Genomic DNA, 18,436 nt, shown 5'->3' on the forward strand with positions numbered 1-18,436 from the left:
TCTATCTATCTATCTATCTATCTATCTATCTATCTATCTATCTATCTATCTGTCTGTCTGTCTGTCTATCTATCTACATATATTTTTCTCCCTCCAACTACCCTAATACTGATGAAAGTCTTATGAGTTACAAATATCATCTTTCCATGCAGGAATGTAAACAGTTCAACCTTAATAAGTCCCTTATGATTTCTTTTTCTTGTTTACCTTTTCATGCTTCTCTTGAGTCTTATATTTGAAAGTCAAATTTTCTATTCAGCTCTGGTCTTTTCATCAAGAATGCTTGAAAGTCCTCTATTTCAATGAATATCCATTTTTTTCCCCTGAAGGATTATACTCAGTTTTGCTAGGTAGGTGAATCTTGGCTGTAATCCTATCACCTTTGACTTCTGGAATACTATATTCCAAACCCTCTGGTCCCTTAATGTAGAAGCTACTAAATCTTTTGTTATCCTGATTGTGATTCCACAATGCTTAAATCGTTTCTTTCTGGCTACTTGCAATATTTTCTCCTTGACCTGGGATTTGGCTACAATATTCCTAGGAGTTTTCCTTTGGGGATCTATTTCAACGGGTGATTGGTAGATTCTTTCAATTTCTATTTTACCCTCTGGTTCTAGAATATCAGGGCAGTATTTCAGGAGGTGATTGGTAGATTCTTTCAATTTCTATTTTACCTTCTGGTTCTAGAATATCAGGGCAGTTTTCCTTGATAATTTCTTGAAAGATGATGTCTAGGTTCTTTTTTTGGTCATGGCTTTCAGATAGTCCAATAATTTTAAAATTACCTCTCTTGGATCTATTTTCTAGGTCAGTTGCTTTTCCAATGAGATATTTCACATTGTCTTCTATTTTTTCATTCTTTTGATTTTCTTTTACGATGTCTTGATTTCTCATAAAGTCACTAGCTTCTATTTACTCCATTCTAATTTTTAAGGAAGTATTTTTTTCAATGAGCTTTTGGACTTCCTTTTCCATTTGGCAAATTCTGCTTTTGAAGGCATTTTTCTTCTCATTGGCTTTTTGGACTCTTTTGCCATTTGGGTTAGGCAATTTTTAAGGTGTTATTTTCTTCGGTATTTTTGGGGTATCCTTTAGCAAGCTGTTGACTTGTTTTTCATGATTTTCTTGCATCACTCTCATTTCTCTTCCCAGTTTTTCCTCTGCTTCCCTTACTTGCTTCTCAAAATTCTTTTTGAGCTCTTCCATGGCCTGGGACCAATTCATATTTTTCTTGGAGGCTTTGAATGTAGGAGCTTTGATTTTGTTGTCTTCTTCTGGTTATATGTTTTGATCTTCTTTGTCACCAAAGAAAGATTCTATGGTCTGATTTTTTTGCGCGGCTTGCTGATGTTCCCAGCCAATTACTTGCGTTTTAAACTCTTTGTTAAGGTAGGGGTCTGCTTCCAGTGTGGAGAATGTATTGTCTCAAGCTTCAGGGGTTTTGTGCAGCTGTTTTCAGAGATACTTCTAGGGACCTATAAATTTTCAGTTCTTTCAAGATGGTATGATCAAGGGCGAGGTGTTTACTCCTTTCCTAGTCTGTGCTGTGGTCTATGAGTGACCACAAGCACTCTTTTCTGCCTTAGAACTGTGAAGAGGATTCCCTCTCCACAGCCACTACAAGTTCTACCATGCCAGCACTCCTCCTTACCCCAGGACCGCCACCCAGAACTGCAACCCAGATCCAAGGACTGGCAAAGCAAGAGAATCCTGCCTCAGCACCAGCAAAGAGATCCCTTCAATCCCCCTCTGATCAGCAACTTGATTCCCCCTCCATCTATGGGCTGGAAGCTCTGGAAGCAGCCGCTACCCTGGAGTTGCACTGGAACTGGGGCTGGGACCAAGCTTCTCTCTCACCATAGTCACAGGCCTTTCCTATTGACCTTCTAAGTTGTCTTTGGTGTTTGTGGGTTGAGAAGTGTGTAAACTGCCACAGTTCCCCGTGATTCAGTCCTTTGAGGCCTGCTCCAGTTTTGCTGAGGCCCAGTCTTTGCCTGTGTGCCCACACCGAACTGTGTTCCTGTCCCAGCCCAGTGCAATAGACCTTTCGATTAACCATCCAGGTTATCTTGGGCTGGAAATTTGTTTCACTCTGTCCTTTTGTGGGTTCTGCTGCTCTAGAATTTATTTAGAGCCATTTTTACAAGTATTTGGAGGGCTTTGGGGGAGAGCTCAAGCAAGTCACTGCTTTCACTCCACCATCTTAATTAAAGCGATAATTTCTTAAAAGATGAGGTCTAGACTCTTTTTGATCATAGCTTTCAGGTTGTCCAATAGTTGTTAAATTCTCTCTCTTCTATTTTCTATTTTCTAGGTCAGTTGTTTTTCCAATGAAGTATTTTACATTTTCTTCTATTTTTTTCTCATTCATTTGACCTTGTTTAATGTTTCTTGATGTCTCATGGAATCATTAGCTTTCACTTGTCCAATTATAATTTTTAAGGAATTATTTTTTTTCAGTGAGCTTTTGTACCTCTTCTTCCATTTGGCCAATTCTGTTTTTTAAGGTGTTATTTTCTTCAGCATTTTTTGTGCCTCTTACCAATCTGTTTATTCTCTTTTCGTAATTTTCTTGCATCACTCTCATATCTTTTCCCTATTTTTTCTCTACCACTCTTATCTCTTTCTTTAACACTTGTAGAATTCTTATGGGGCTTGATGAGTTCTATTGGCATTTTTCTTTGAGGCTTTGCTTGTAGCTCTTTTCACATTGTTTTTCTTCTGAGTTTATGTCTTGGTCTTCTCTGCCTCCATGGTAGCTTTTTGTGGTCAAGTTCATTTTTTTAGTTGTTTGTTCATTTTTTCCAGACTTTTTCTTGACCTTGAACTTTATGCTAAAGTTGGGCTTTGCTTACCTGGGTTGGGGAAATACTGTCCCAAGCTTTAGGCTTTTTCATGCTGCTATTTTCAGAGCTAGTTCTGGGGGCATGCAAGTTTTCAGTGCTTCCAAGGTGGTATGATCAGGGAAGAAGTATGGTCACTGCTCTTTTGATCTGCACTCTGGTCTTCACCTAAGAAAGGCCCTTGTTCCCCTGCAGCTACAAGTGCTAGTGCTACTCTTGGTCTTGGAACTGAGACCAGGGCACCTGATCCCATGTGACTAACGACAAGCACTCCTCTCCACCCTCAAACTGCAACCCAAAACTGTTTATAGGAAATAGAGTTGCCAATCAATGCCAACTGTACCCAGTGCCAGCAAAGAGTCACCTGTAATCTTTCGCTGACCAATTGTCTGACCCCTTTACCATCTCTGGACTGTGAGCTTGTGAAGCTGCTGCTGTTACTATCATAGCTACCTCCAAGGCCAACAGCTGGTGGTGTTGTTGGGCTGTGCTGTGATTCCCAGCCCAGTGTCACAGACCTCTCCTGCCAACTTCCTAAATCGTCTTAGGCTGGAAAAAAATGTCTCATGCTTACCTTTGGTTGGCCCTGCCACTCCAAAATTTGATTTGAGGAGTTATTTTAAAGTTGTTTGGAGGAGAATGTTGGGAGAATTCAGCTGGGTTGCAGCTTGTACTCTGCCATCTTGACTCTAAATCCATCATCATCATCATCATTATTACCATTGTTACCTACACTTAAATGTAACTACAATCCACATTTTCTATCTAATGTTGTATACTATATGTTGTTCTTAACCAAAGGTCAGTGAGATTTCTAAGTTCTGTAGAATCTGTAATCAATCATTATCCTATGTCCTTGGCCAGTTACTTATGTAATAGGCTCTGGAATAAGCCAATCAATATTTACAAATCGCATGATTTCTTCTCAACAGGAAGAAAATGAAAGTGCTTAGTTCAGTCCCTCTTGGGACATCCTCCAACTCTGAAGGACTCCAACTCCATCTTGTCTGCTTGCCTTTATGACTTTCTGGCCTTTATGAGAAAAAAAGAAAAACTAGCAATGGATGCTAGATGAGAGGGTGGCAGTGCTGGCAGATAATGATCTTATCACAAGTAAGTATAATTAAATCATGGCCTCTGAGATTTGGAAAGAAGCCCAGAGGTCATCTAGTCTTAGCCTTTGCCTGAAGCCAAAACTTCTTCTTCAGTATCCCCAACAAGAGGTGATCTAGTCTCTGCTTGGACATATCCAGGGACAAAAGATTTCGCTACTCTTTATCTGTGATTAGAGCTGCACCAGGGATTATGGGATCCTGTAATGAAATTCAGGGGAGAAAGTTTGGTTTGAAAGTATGTGGGAGATTGAAGCTTGGGGAAAATTAAATTCAATGATTCTGAGAATAGCACCAGCTGCAGTTTAGGAGGATACTTGTAAGACAGACAAAGAAAGGGTAGTCAGAAGGGAAGGGGAACAACAAAGCCAGGGCAAGTGAAAATTTCAGGAAACAACACGTGTGTGGAAATGAAGGCCAAAGAAGGAAGTTAGGGTCTAGAAAGTCAAAGAGATGGATGTGGAGGTCCTGAGAAACTGCACGGCATCCTGGACATAGCAACAGACTTGGAATGAGAAGAGTTCTCAGGAACAGAGCTTCTCATGCAAGTGGACCTTGGATCTCATTTTCTACAACTGCTGTTGTTACCAACAACAATAGAAAGAACTATGCAAAGAATTTGAGATTTCAACAGTGAAGAGACTCCTTCTATCCACTTAGATCCCCAAATGTTAGTTCTCTCCCTCTCTAACTTCCTTAACTACCTTATATTTAACAATCTTGTGTTTGTCTTCTATTTATTCTGTATTTTCTTATATATGTATATGATGTCTTCTCTGATGGAATGAAAGTTTCTTGAGCGTAAGGATTATTTCAGGCTTTGCATTGATATTACCAATACTGAGTGCCTGGTACATAATAGGAAGTTAATAAATGCTTATTGATTAATTTTTTAAATTAATGTAAACTTAAATACAAAATGAGAAAAGAAAAAATACACATTGCCATGTACACAGCAGTACATGAAAGGATTCAATATAAAATAATAAATTTGCATTTCAAGAAAACTTATATAATTAATACTACACATTGTTTTCAAAGCTATCGAGTTTTTCTTTGCTTTGAGGTAGGTTTTCTTCTGTTCTCTGCTGTGAATTTTTTACCTTTTTTTCCCCTCCTTCCCATCCCTCCCAAAGAAGGCTACAATTAACTGGAGATATATAGATATATGTGTGTTTGTGTATGTGTACATATACATAGATATCTATATACATACATGTATATACACATATACACTCATATACTTATATGTAAGACCATACTATTCTTATTTCCACTTGCCATCTGTTTCTCTGAAGGTGGATAGCATCTTCCTTCCTAAGTCTAAGTTTTTCCATGCTTATCAACCATCTCATCATTTCCTACGTCACAGCAATATTCCAACCTAATCACATTCTATCTGAGAGATTGTCTGTGAAAGTTTTTTCCCAATTTTCTACATTCCTTCTATTCTTGGCTGCATAGGTTTTATCTATACAAGAAAATTTTAATTTAAAATAATCAAAATTATCCGTTTTATACTTCAACAATGTTCTCACCTTATAATATAGTTTAAGGTCTGATACTACTGAATCTGTTTCCTTTATATCTTTTTCTCCCTGGTTTCTTTGAAGTTCCTGTCCTTTTGTTCTTCCAAATGAACTTTGTTATTATTTTTTCTAACTCAGCAAGATAATTTTTTAGTAATGTAATTAAGATGGCATTACATAAATAGATTAGTTGGGTAAAATTGTCACTTTTTATTTTATTGGCTTTACCTACCCATGAACAATAAATATTTACTTCAATTATTTAGATCTAACTCTATTTGTAGCATGGAGGGTATTCTGATTTTTATAATAATCACTATGATATGTGTAATGAATATACTAATAGATTAGATTTTGTAGAATTGCCTTTTCCAGCTTGTGAGTTAGACTCACAATGCAGCTTGAGCTGATCAATCCAACCTTGACAAGGCTCACAATCACTGGCGTCCTTCTGCCTGAGTACCTAAAGTGAAGGGAATCAAAGATTGCAGAACCTGTTGCCGTCACAAAATCCATCAAGTAACAACCGTCAAGGACTCGAGTAATATTGCTCCCACAGGACTCCAGAATTGTTGTATTATCTTCTGTTTGTGGATTTGTCCTGGGAAACTACTCTGGCCCTGGGAACAATGGTTTGTAATCCACCTTCCCCCCCTCCCTTTCCACCTGTGATTTATGTATATAATCTCTGTCTTCACTTCAGCAAGGTGGAATTCTGATCAGGAGAGTTGCTGATTTGCAAATCTGTTCCTCATAATGAAACTAATTAATTAAATGGCTACCTGATGACTGGCACTTTGTCTCTGGCCTGCTGTTTCATCATTCTCCAGTTAGAGACTGGCTCAATAAAATCCTGTTAACATTAAAAAAGTGTTTTATGTTTACATTCATATAGTTCCTGCATCTGTTTTGATTGGTATACTCTTAGGTATTTTATACTGTCTAGTTATTTTAAATGTTCTAAAACAATATTGAATAATATGGCTGACACATAAGTGTAGTTCTTCTATGTTTCTCTTTTGATTAAATCTATTTGAGCTTTAACTTTGAGATCATGATTACTACTCCTGCTTTTTTCACATAATAAATTCTACTCCTGACCTTTATTTTATGTTTCTGTGTATCTCTCATTTTTATAGCATTTCGTGAAAGCACCATATTATTGAATTCAAATTTTTAATCTGCTGTCAGTTTCCCTTTTATGGGTAAATTCATCCCAGTCATATTCTAAGCTATAATTACTTATTGTATATTTTCTTTCTTCCTATTTTTCCTCACTATCCTTCTCACCCTATTTACCCTGGCCATCCTCACTCCTCTGCTTTACTTCCACCTGCTACCTTGCCCTCCTATTCCTTAACCTACTCCAAGAATCCCTCCCTTAACCTCTTCCCCCTATCCTATCCCCTTGCCCTCTTATTTCTTTCTGAATTTAGAACACACATACACACACACACACACACACACACACACACACACACACACACCCGACGTTTCAGCACTACCTACCGTGCCCCCACTAGCTTTTTCTATATCATTTTCCTTTTTTTTGCCTCATTTGTGTGAGATAATTACTGTTTTATCTCTCTCTACAGTTTTTTTAGAATCATCCATCATACTTAGCTTTCCCCAAGCCTTTCTTCCAAACTACCAAATAAAAATAAGTTATAAAAGAACTGATAATATTTTCATTTATAAGAAGTAAATTATTTGACCTTATTGAGTCCCTTAAAATTGGTCTTTAATGTTTACTTTATATTTCTCCTGGATATTATATGTCAAGTTTTCCCTTATATTCTGGAGTTTTTGTCACAAATACCTGAAAGTCTTTCAGTTCGTTAATTATCCTTTTTTTTTTCATTCAATGTTATACTTAAATTTGCTGGGTAAGTTATCCTTGGTTGTAACCCCAGCACTTTTGTTCTATGTGAAATATAGTATTCCAAGGATCCTTCAATGTAGTAGCAGATAGGTCTTGTGTAATCTTTGTGGTAGCTCCATGATATTTAAATTGTTTTTTTCTTGTTGCTTCCAATATTTTCTTTTTAACTTGAGAGCTTTGAAACTTGGCTATGATATTCCTGTAAGTTTTCCTCCTGGGATCTTTTCCAGGTGGTGATCAGTAGATTATTTTCTATTTCTGCTTTGCCTTCTTGTTCTAGAACTTCAGGGCAATTTTCCTTGAAAATTTCTTGTAATATTGTATCAAGATTCTTTTTTTTTCAGTCATAATTTTCAGACAGTCCAACTATTCTTATATTATTTCTCCTTGATCAGTTGTTTTTCTGATGAGATATTTCACATTCTCTTCTATTTTCTTCATTCTTCTGAATTTGTTGTATTATTTCTTTTTGTCTTAGAATATTATTAGCTTCCCTTTGTCCAATTCTAGTTTTCAAGGAATTATTTTCTTCCTTAAGTTTTTGATTCTCTATTTTAAGTTGGTTGTCTTTTCATAATTTTCTTGATTTTCTTGGTTTGCTCTTATTTTTTTTCTAATTTTTCATTGATCTCTCTTATTTGATTTTTAAAGTCCTTTTTAAGTTCATCCAAGAAATATTTTTTGTGCTTGGGACAATTTGATGTTTCTCATTGAAAAAGGAATGGCTTTTTTAGCTCCATTATTTTCCTCTAAATATGAACCCAAATCTTCTCTATCCTCATAGTAGGTAACTATGGATAGGTTCTTTCTCCTTTGCTTGCTCATTTTTATTCATTTTTTTGTTTTAATTTGTTTTTAGCAGCTATTGGTGTGATAAAATTCTAGTCCTCCAAGTTATGGGGAATGATGCACCAAGCCTCAGGTCTTTCTTACTGTTATTTTCTGAGATCTGTCCCAGGGCTCAACCTTGGGCTCTCTTCTCCACTCCTGAGCGATTGGGACCCACCTGAATTTGTTTCTGATATGCAGCGTCAACAATATCCATCAAATGGTTATTGATGTTCTCCTGAACAAGAGGTGGAGAGCAGCAGGTAAGGGGCAGACAGCTCTGACAGCCCCATCCCACCCTTGTTGGAAAGACAACAAAACTCCCAGGGTGCATGATGAAGCAGAGTGGGATGAAGACAGAGAGGAAGGTCATTGAACAGGACCCAGAAATGTCAGTTGCCCTTAATGTCAGTGAGGAGGCCTGAACAGTAGAGTCTCTGGATGAAATTGGGGACAGCTAGGGACCCCAGCCACACTGTCCCACAAATGACCTTCCTCCCTGCAGTTCCTTCAGTGGCTGCAAACCATAGCTTTCCTCTCTTGCCTGGAATTGAAGCCAGGAACTCTGCTTTCCAGCAAGTGCCCACAGTCAGCAGGGTCTCTGCCCCTCTGCTTCTGCACTCACCAGGTGTTCAACTCCTCCCCCACAGCACCAGCCCAGCCCCAGACACATCTGGTCAGCACAGCTGTGCTTGATGTCCCTCAATGGTGGAAGGTCCTTCAATCTTCTCCTACTCAGCCACCAGACCCCTACACTGTCCAGGAGATGAAAGTTTCTAAGACTGAGACTACCCCTCAACCCCAGCCCCCCAGTTTGTTGTTTGTTGTTTCTACAGAGTTGGCCTGGAGGTGTTTGCACTTTACTCTAGGATGAACATCTGCCCTTGGAGGTCTTTCCTGGAGTCTTCTTAGCTTGTCTGAAGAGAACAGCTGCTTTACTTCTGTCTTTTTCTGTGAAAGAAATTTGGAGAGCTGAAAGTTTTCTGACCTACCCTGCCATCTTCCCAGAATCCTCTCCCTTTGATTCTCTACCTAGGTAAATTCTAATGTCTCCAAAACTGTTACCTCAGTTATTTGAGACTGAAGTTAAACAGTTCGAATTTCATATGGAAATTTACCATCTGCCTTGCTTTAAAAAACAAAACAAATCCATACAAAACCACAACTTCCTCCTTGCCCTGGCTTGTGTTAACAGTGAACACTGATAGTATACCACCCTGGGGAAAGAGTCAGCATTGCCAATGTAGCTACAAAGCTTGGACTTTGTGCAGCCTTTCAGGATAATGAATCTGGATATAAGGTTTATAGTGACGTAGATGCTTAGGGGAAAACACCAGAAAAAGAAGACCATTGAAACTTTGTTTTTTTTTTAATGCACAGAAGAAATCAGAAGGAAGCACATGTAGTCAGAAGGAAATGGATAGACTTTCTTATTTTTATTTTTTTATAAATCAAATGGTAGGAAATATAAATTTAGGTTTACATATAGAATCTTCTTTTGATATTCTGCTGTATGCATGGAAATTCTCCACCTTCTTTTTTTGGTAAAGTTTATAATTTGAAAAGAATTAAAATCACCCTATATCTGGAAGCCTTATGAGATGCCCATGACACGCAGCTCTTTCTACTATGGAGGAAATTAAAACAGGTTAACCAATCTCTTCCACATACATTTCAATGCCTCTGCTACAGAAACTATACTCTTCACAAAAGCAGGTATCCCTTCCCAAAATTCGACCAAATTTTTCCACCAATACTTAATCTTTTTCAGCAACCACGACAGGGCCTTTATCAGTGTTGTATCTTTGGTTTTTTACTTATAAGAGCCGTTGTCTTTGTTGCCATCATCATTATTGTTGTTGTTGCTGTTGCTGCCGGTGCTGTTGGTGGTGGTGGTGTTCCTGTTATTGGTGTTTTTGGTGTTATTGTTGGTTTTTGTTTTGGTGTTGGTATTTATCTTTTTAGTGGTAGTAGTAGTGGTAGTGGTAGTGGTAGGTGGTATTTGTGTTGCTGTTGATGCTGGTCTTGGTGTTGATGTTAATATTGGTGTTGATGTTGGTGTTGGTGTTGGTTTTGGTGTTGGTGTTGATGTTGATGTCTGGCAGGAACCAGAGAGATTGGGACCCACCTGAATTTGTTTCTGATATGCAGCGTCAACAATATCCATCAAACGGTTATTGATGTTCTCCTGAACAAGAGGTGGAGAGCAGCAGGTAAGGGGCAGACAGCTCTGACAGCCCCATCCCACCCTTGTTGGAAAGACAACAAAACTCCTAGGGTGCATGATGAAGCAGAGTGGGATGAAGACAGAGAGAAAGGTCATTGAACAGGACCCAGAAGTCCTAAATGTCAGTTGCCCTTAATGTCAGTGAGGAGGCCTGAACAGTAGAGTCTCTGGACGAAATTGGGGACAGTATAACAGGGGTTCTGGCCAATGGCAGCCCATTCCCAGAGCATGCTCAGCAAGCTCTGCCTGCTGTCAGCTCATAGGGAAGAGGCTGAGAAGACTCCATTCAGGAAAGGCAGGATGATGTATGATGGAAGGGCCAGATGAGGTGCCATAATCATACTGAAGAGTAGAATTCAGCTTGGCAAGGAGTGGGCCTGGCTGAGAGAATGGGGAAACTCATCCATCAGCTCTGCCACATTCAGAAGTGAAGGAGGTGGGGCGAATATTTGTATCCCTGTCTCCCACTAACAGATTGTGTATTTAGGGGAGAATGTGTCCCCTAGGGTAAAGGGATGTGTTAGTACTCCCATTCTTGCTATATCTTCTCAGTAAATATCCTTTTAAAAAAGCTAATTGATTTTAATTAGTTCAGTGATACTAGGGTGCTAATCCTTGTAGGTTATCAATGATCTAAGGAAGATGATAACCATAATTGGTGATTGTTACTGGTGAAAACACTTAAGAATGGAGGATCAACTTAGTGGCATTAGAAAGATACCCACAACCACTCACAGGTGCTCCTAGAATCCTGAAGGGGACTAGAATCCTTGTTCTGGGGCTCTGACTAGCTGATATGAATATAGCTTGGGAGAATGAGTCCAGAGCCTCAGAGCAACAGGATAGGACGTGACAAGATAGAAGGAGAAAGAACTGAAATCTGGGCTTACCTTGTACTGAGAAGTTAAATCTTTAGCATTTTCCAAGACTGTTGAATCATCATCCTGCTTGGAGAAAAATCTCATTGATCCTTACCTTCTCCAGCTTCCTCACATCTGCTCTAACAAGTACCTCCCCCATCCCTACCTAATAACATGAAGGTACCAGCCAGGAGACTGAATTCCTACTCCCACCTCTAATTCAATGGAGTGGCTTAGGGAAAAGCCCTCCACTCTGAGTTTTAATTTTCCATCTATAAAGAAGGAGCTAATAATCATCACTGTTGCGAAGCACTAACGAGACCATCAATGTGGAATTGCTCTGAAAAGTTACAAGCCATGCGTAAGAAGAAGGTACTATTATTGTTGTTGTTGTTGTTGTTGCTGTTATGCCAGGTAGCACCTTTAAGGAATCCAGATACCTAACCATGGGCCCAGGGCTCAGGGCTCAGGGCTCAAGGATAGAGATTGAAACCTACCTTATTTACTCTCGATTCGAAGCTGTCTACGAACCGGTCTGTTTTCTGGTGCTGTGAAAAGAAAAGCAAGGCCAGAAGTTGGGGCTGGGGTGGGCACAGGTAGGTCCTGGACTTCCTCTGCACCAAACATCCAAAATCTACCTACATTCCTGGGAAACTTGAGAGTAGGGCAAGGGGATGGAGGGAGAAGGAGAAATAAGATCTTGCTAGGCCCTGTAATATATTGGTTTTGTCACAATAAGTGAGTTTCCTTTGCCCCATTGTTCCTGTTTCTCCAACTATAAGATGAGATGGTAGCAGCCAATGATCTCTCCTTCTCTCTCTAGTTAAGTGATCCTATGATGTTCTCAGATCATCTCTAAAGTATTCGCCACCTGTGAGGCACCATGGTTATTTATTCTGATTTTCTCTTGACCAAGAAATTCTATAATAATTCTATAAGATTCTATAAGAATCAAGAAGTTCTAGAAATTCTATAAGAGTGTGTCTGTTTGCCTTACTGTAAATTGCGCAAAATCATCAAATGGTGAGGTCTTGACCTGTGGAGGAAGTCCCCTTCCCCCTCCTTAGTAAAATATAGAGAGGGTGACGAAGTCTCCTTTTCCAACCATGCTGCACCCCCAATCCCAGAGCATGCTCAAAATTGCCCTCTTATGCCACATGTGGAAGTTGGGGCTGGGGAGCCTGCATCCAGGACATGTGACATTCTCAGAGTTTCAGGGGCCTAAAGCAGGTCCCACAAAAGGTCCATGTGGTCTTCCTCCAACCCAAACCATGAATGGTAATACTTACAGTACTGCAAGAGGGGAGATGACCCCTGCTACAATAATCATTTTTTATTGTTCACAACGATTATAGTCGCTGATACTTATCTACTGATTTCTTGTGTCACAGACATATTCTCAAATGACATAATGTATAGGAAACACTTTGTTAACCTAACAAATGTCAGTTCAGCTTGCTCCTCTTTTAATCCAACAAACATTCATGAAGTATCTCCTCTCTTCTTTAGTCCCCAGTCCCACCTTTCCTCTCAGAGCCCCAAATGACAGGACAGGGGCTGGGCTGGCTGATGGTGTGGGGGAGGAGGAGAGGGTGTGAGGCCATGTGATACACAACAGCCCCTCCTTACAGCCATGGGGATCCCAGAGATGATCCCTCCCTCCTGCCCTCACTTTTAGCCTTCCCCATTCTAACCGGGTCCCTGGGCTTACCTTTGAATAGCACCTGGTGGGCCTGAGAGTAAGGGACTGAGATGTGGGAGGAAGAAGCAGGGTCTATGGGAAGAAGAGAATGATCTGGGAGATAAGGAGAGGGGTTATTTTGATTTCTCTAGGCTGTTGTGGCCCCTGGAAGAAAAAACTCAGAGACAGTTTCTAGTCAGTAGATTTTTGACTTGCAAAGCAGGGGAGATAGACACAGACAACTATATTTGCATACAATTCAATTAGATTTTCTTATAAGGATTCTTTTATACATGAAAGCAACAATACCAGAAGAAATGCTTCCTCTATTCTGACTGGCTACAGTAACCAGGCACAGGAATCTGTGCATGGGAACACAAGAAAACAAACGGACAGTACCATCATTATCTGCTTATTATAAGGTATAAATAACATATGGTTCATGGAGTAGGGGCAGCAAAGTCCTATTTTTCCCCCAGACCAGTGAGGCCCCATCCTTTCCCTATATGGTGATGAGGCGACCCTTTCCCCTATATCATTAGCCCTATACCCTGAGCAGACAACTACTTCCCCCACATGCTGAATGGGCAACCTCACCACTCCGTAGCCCACCCTATCACCAACAACCTTGTGCTCTAGTGATCCTCAGCCCACCCTACCACCAGCGACCTTGTAGTCAAGGAACTTTCCCAAGACTGTACAAGGACAATAAGACTCCTCACTGCCCCATAGTAACTTATGTGATGTCAAAGTCCCCATTAACATCTTATGAATATACTAATAAAGGGACTCTTCAGAGTGAAAGTATAGCTATTTTGTGATAGCCACCCAGAAGACCCAGTAAAGGGCAGGCAAGCACAAGTCTTTTTCTGCTTTCATAGCACAGAGATTATGTCATTGCAAATTTCCATAAGTTACTCCCCCTTTAGCTCTGATATAAGGAAGTCCTCATTCCCTTTCCACCCAACCAACCAGCTTCCTGACACTGCTTGGGTCCATTTGCTTTTGCCACAATAAAGCTTCACCAGTTGAGAAATAAGTCAGGGTCTTGGGTAATTTTTACCCCTTGAACTCGCTCTCCCATTGCAGTTCAGCCACTTGACTGAAGCAAAGAAATGTCTATTAGAAGAGAATGAATAAAAGGTACAAGATCTTTTTTCAGCTGGACCTTGTGCTTACTCAGCCGGCTGCAGCAGCCCTGTGATTCCTTGAAACCAAGACACAATTACTGAGATTGAAAGTATTTGAAACTATTTCACACTCATCCCCAGACTCCTTCTGGGAAATGGGGCTTCACCAGACTCGGGAGCACTATCCGCTCCTCACCGTCCCCCCATACCATAGCCCACCCCACACCTCCCTCCTGTCTTGTGACAGCTTCCAGGCTGATTTCTGTCCCATGCCCCTCAGAGCCCCGTTGCTGCCTCTCTTGGGCATTTTGTTCTCTCCCTCTTTGACCATCCTCTCTAGCATTCTTCTAGCCCACTCTCCAGGAATTTCCCCAGTCTCTCACCTCTTGCAGCAGCGGGCTGGCTCATGGGTCCCTCTGAGAGAAGAGTATGTGGGGAGGAAAGCCTCTTGAGTATAAAATAGGAAAGGGAGAGGGGGAAGTGGGTGGAGCTTTCAATTGTTTGCTGGTCTCAGGGCAGCTAAGTGACATATTGAATAGAATACTGGCATGGAGTCAGGAAGACCTGAATTCATAACTGGCCTCCAACACTTGCCAGCTATGTGACCCTGGGCAAGTTATGTAACCTCTGTTTGCCTCAGTTTCCTCAACTTCAAAATGGGGATAATTACCACATATTCTTCCCAGGGTTGTAGGGGGATCAAATGAGATCTCATTTGTTAAGTGCCTGCCACAGAGTGGATGCTATTTGAATGCTAATTTATTATTATTATTAATATCACTACCATCTCCACCTCCATTTAACTATCTATAACTTTTATCTGATAATTTTATATTATGTGCTGTTCTCAGTAGGAGAGCCAGAGTCCTTCCTTAGCATCTTAACCTTATCTCCATTTGGCCAATTACATGTATAAATAGGCTCTGAGATGGGACAAGCAATACTTACAAATCACATGATTTCTTCTCAACTAGAAGAAAATGAAAGTGCTTAGTTCAGCCCCCATATAGTCACTCACACTACTCCCTAATCCAACCAGTCCCAATCTTTTCTTGTTGTTCAGTCATGGACAACATGAAGCCTCATTTCACAACTCTACCAACAGTGCATTAGTGACCCAGTTTTCCCCTATCTCCTCCAACATTTATCATTTTCCTTTTTTGTCACATTAGTCAATCTGATAGATGGCAGGTAGTACCTCAGAGTTGTTCTAATTTGCATTTCCCTAAACAATAGTGATTTAGAGCATTTTTTCATATGACTAGATAACTTTGATTTCTTTGTCTGAAAACTGCCTGTTCATATCTTTTGACCACGTATCAGTTGGGGAATGACTTGTATTCTTATAAATTTGACTCAGTTCTTTGTGTGTTTAAGAAATGAGATCTTTATCAGTGATACTTGTAAATTTTTCCCCCTCAGTTTTCTGTTTGCCTTTTCATTTTTGTTCATTATGTTTTCTTTGGTCCTAAATTCTTCCCTTATCCATTTTCCAGTTTTCCCAGCAGTTTTTGTCAAATAATGATTTTTTCCATGATTTAAATGATTTAGTAATTTAAAAATTTTGTCCCAAAAACTTGGATCTTTCGATTTATCAGATACTAGATTTCTATGGTCACTTACTAGAATGAAATGTGGATCTAATCTATTCCACTGATCCACCACTCTATTTCTTAGCCAGTACCAGATTCTTTTGATAATTACCACTTTACAATGTAGTTTGAGATCTGGTATGGCTGTAGACCAACTTCCATCACATTTTTTTTTCATTGATTCCTTTGATATCTTTGATTTTTTACTCTTCCACATGAATTTTCTTATTATTTTTTCTACTGCCATAAAATAATTTTTTGATAATTTGATTGGTATGGCACTGAATAGATCAATTTAGGTAGAATAGTCATTTTCATTATATGGGTATTTTCCCAATTAGATCTGACTTTATTTGTGTGAAAAGTGTTTTGTAATTATGTTCATATAGTTCTTGGGTTTGTCTTGTCAGGTAGCCTCCCAAGCATTTTATATTGTCTACAATTATTTTAAATGGAGTTTCTCTTTCTATCTCTTGCTACTGGACTTTGTTGGTAGTATATAGAAATGATGATAATTTATGTGGGTTGATTTTGTATTCTGAAACTTTGCTAAAGTTTTAATTATTTCAAGTCGTTATTTACTTGATTCTCTAGGACTCTCTAAATATACCATCATATCATCTGCCAAGAGGGATCGTTTTATTTCCTCATTGCCTATTCTAATTGCTTCAATTTCTTTTTCTTCTCTTATTGCTATAAATAACATTTCTTTTTTAAAAAATTTATTTATTTATTTTTAGTTTTCAACATTTACTTCTGTAAAGATATTGAGTTCTAAATTTTCTCCCCCCTCCTTTATATTCTCCCTCCCCAAGACGGCATGCAATCTGATAGAGGCTCTACATATACATTCATATTAAACATATTTTCCACATTAATCATATTGTAAAGAAGAATTAGAGCCAATGGGAAGAACCACGAGAAAGAAGAAACAAGACAAAACAACCAAAAAAAGAAAGCAAATAATATGCTTCAATTTGTGTTCAGACTCCATAGTTCTTTTTCTGGATGTGGACAGCATTTTCCATCATGAGTCTTTTTAGAGTTGTCTTAGATCCTTGCATTGCTGAGAAGAGCTAAGTCTGTCCAAGTTAGACATCCCATAATTTGGCTGTTATCATGTACAGTGTTCTCCTGGTTCTGCTCACTTCACTCAGCATCAGTTCATGTAAGTCTTTTCAGGTTTTTCTGAAGTCTGCCTGCTCATCTTTTCTTATAGTACAGTAGTATTCCATTACATTCATATACCACAACTTGTTCGGCCATTCCCCAATTGATGGGAATCCCCTCAGTTTCCAATTCTTTGCCACCACAAAAAGAACTGCTATAAATATTTTTTTTCATGTGGGTACTTTTCCCATTTTTATGATCTCTTTGGGATACAGACCTAGAAATGGTATTGCTGGGTCAAAGGGTGTACACAGTTTTATAGCTCCTTTGAGCATATATAACTATATTTCTAATACAATATTAAATAATAGAGATGATAATGGGCATCCTTCCTTCACCCCTGATTGTATTAGGAAGGCTGCTAGCTTATCCTCACTACAGATAATGCTTGCTGATAAATGTTTTAGATAAATGTTACTTATCATTTACTTATCACTTTAAGATAAACTCTATATATTCTTATGCTCTCCGGTGTTTTTAATAGGAATGAGTGTTATATTTTTTTCAAAGCCTTTTTTTTGCATCTGTTGAGATAATCATATGATTTCTGCTAGTTTTGTTATTGATCTGGTCAATTAGGCAGATAGTTTTCCTAATAGTGGATGAGTCTTGCATTCCTGATATAAATCCCACCTGGCCATAGTGTATGATCCTTGTGATATATTACTGTAATCTCCTTGCTAGTGTTTTACTTAAAATCTTTGCATCAATATTCATTAGGGAAATTGGTCTATAATTTTCTTTCTCTGTTTTGGCTCTTCCTGGTTTAGGTATCATCACAGAAGTATCTTTCTAATGCCATGTACTTGATCCCCCATTCTGCTGTGTTCTCACCAGTAACAATCTCCAATTATGGTTAGCATCTTCCTTATTATTGATTATTTCCAATGATTAGCACCCCAATATCATTTAACTAATTAAAATCAATTAGCTTTTACAAAAGGATATTTATTGAGAAGATATAACAAGAGCAGAAGTACTAGCATATCCCTCCACCCTAAGGGACACACTCTCCCCTAAATACACAGAGTCTGGTGTTCAGAGTTATGGGGGAGACTGGGCTCAGACTTAAAGTAGTTACTACAAATATTTTCCCCACCACCTTCACTTCTAAATGGGGCAGAGATAATGGATGAGACGTCCCCTTCTCAGGCAGGTCCCTTCTCTGCCAGCCTAGATTCTAGTCCTCAGAACAGTTATGGTACTTCACCTGGTCCTTCCATCATATATCATCATACCTTTCCTGGATGTAGTCTTCCCATCCTCTTCTCTGTGACCTGGTAGCAGGCAGAGAACCCTGTACATGTTCTGGGGATAGGGCTTCTATTGACCAAGACCCCTGTTATACTGTCCCCAAGTTTAGCCCAAGGACTCCTCTACCCAGGCCTCCTCATTGGCATTAAGGAGAACTGAGATTTAGGACTTCCAGATCCTGTTCAGTGACTCCCCCTCTCTCTTCATGCCACTCTGCTTCCTTATGTGCCTGGGGGATCTGTTATCTTTCCAACATGAGTTGGGAGTGGGGCTGCCTGAACTTGTCTGCCTTTTATGAGCAGCTTTCTATCTTTTGCCCAAGATG

The 18,436-nt window shown here is 39.3% G+C and overlaps 1 long non-coding RNA gene across 4 annotated transcripts; it reads right to left on the reverse strand.

Moving 5' to 3' along the window:
- Positions 1-8,586: 8,586 nt before the first annotated feature.
- On the reverse strand, positions 8,587-14,670 carry LOC114041266. 4 transcript variants are annotated; one of them, XR_003568899.1, is made up of 4 exons: positions 14,479-14,669; positions 12,996-13,058; positions 10,326-11,832; positions 8,587-9,148 (listed from the first exon to the last, which is right to left on the reverse strand). It is a non-coding gene; the product is annotated as an uncharacterized LOC114041266 (long non-coding RNA). The 4 variants fall into 4 exon arrangements; XR_003568900.1 differs by lacking the exon at positions 8,587-9,148 and having other exon boundaries at positions 10,121-11,368; positions 11,782-11,832; positions 14,479-14,670; XR_003568897.1 differs by lacking the exon at positions 8,587-9,148 and having other exon boundaries at positions 10,121-11,832; positions 14,479-14,670.
- Positions 14,671-18,436: the final 3,766 nt, after the last annotated feature.

This window comes from Vombatus ursinus, unplaced genomic scaffold (assembly GCF_900497805.2).
Source record: "Vombatus ursinus unplaced genomic scaffold, bare-nosed wombat genome assembly UNPS02014171.1, whole genome shotgun sequence".
In the NCBI taxonomy this organism is placed as follows: Eukaryota; Metazoa; Chordata; class Mammalia; order Diprotodontia; family Vombatidae; genus Vombatus; species Vombatus ursinus.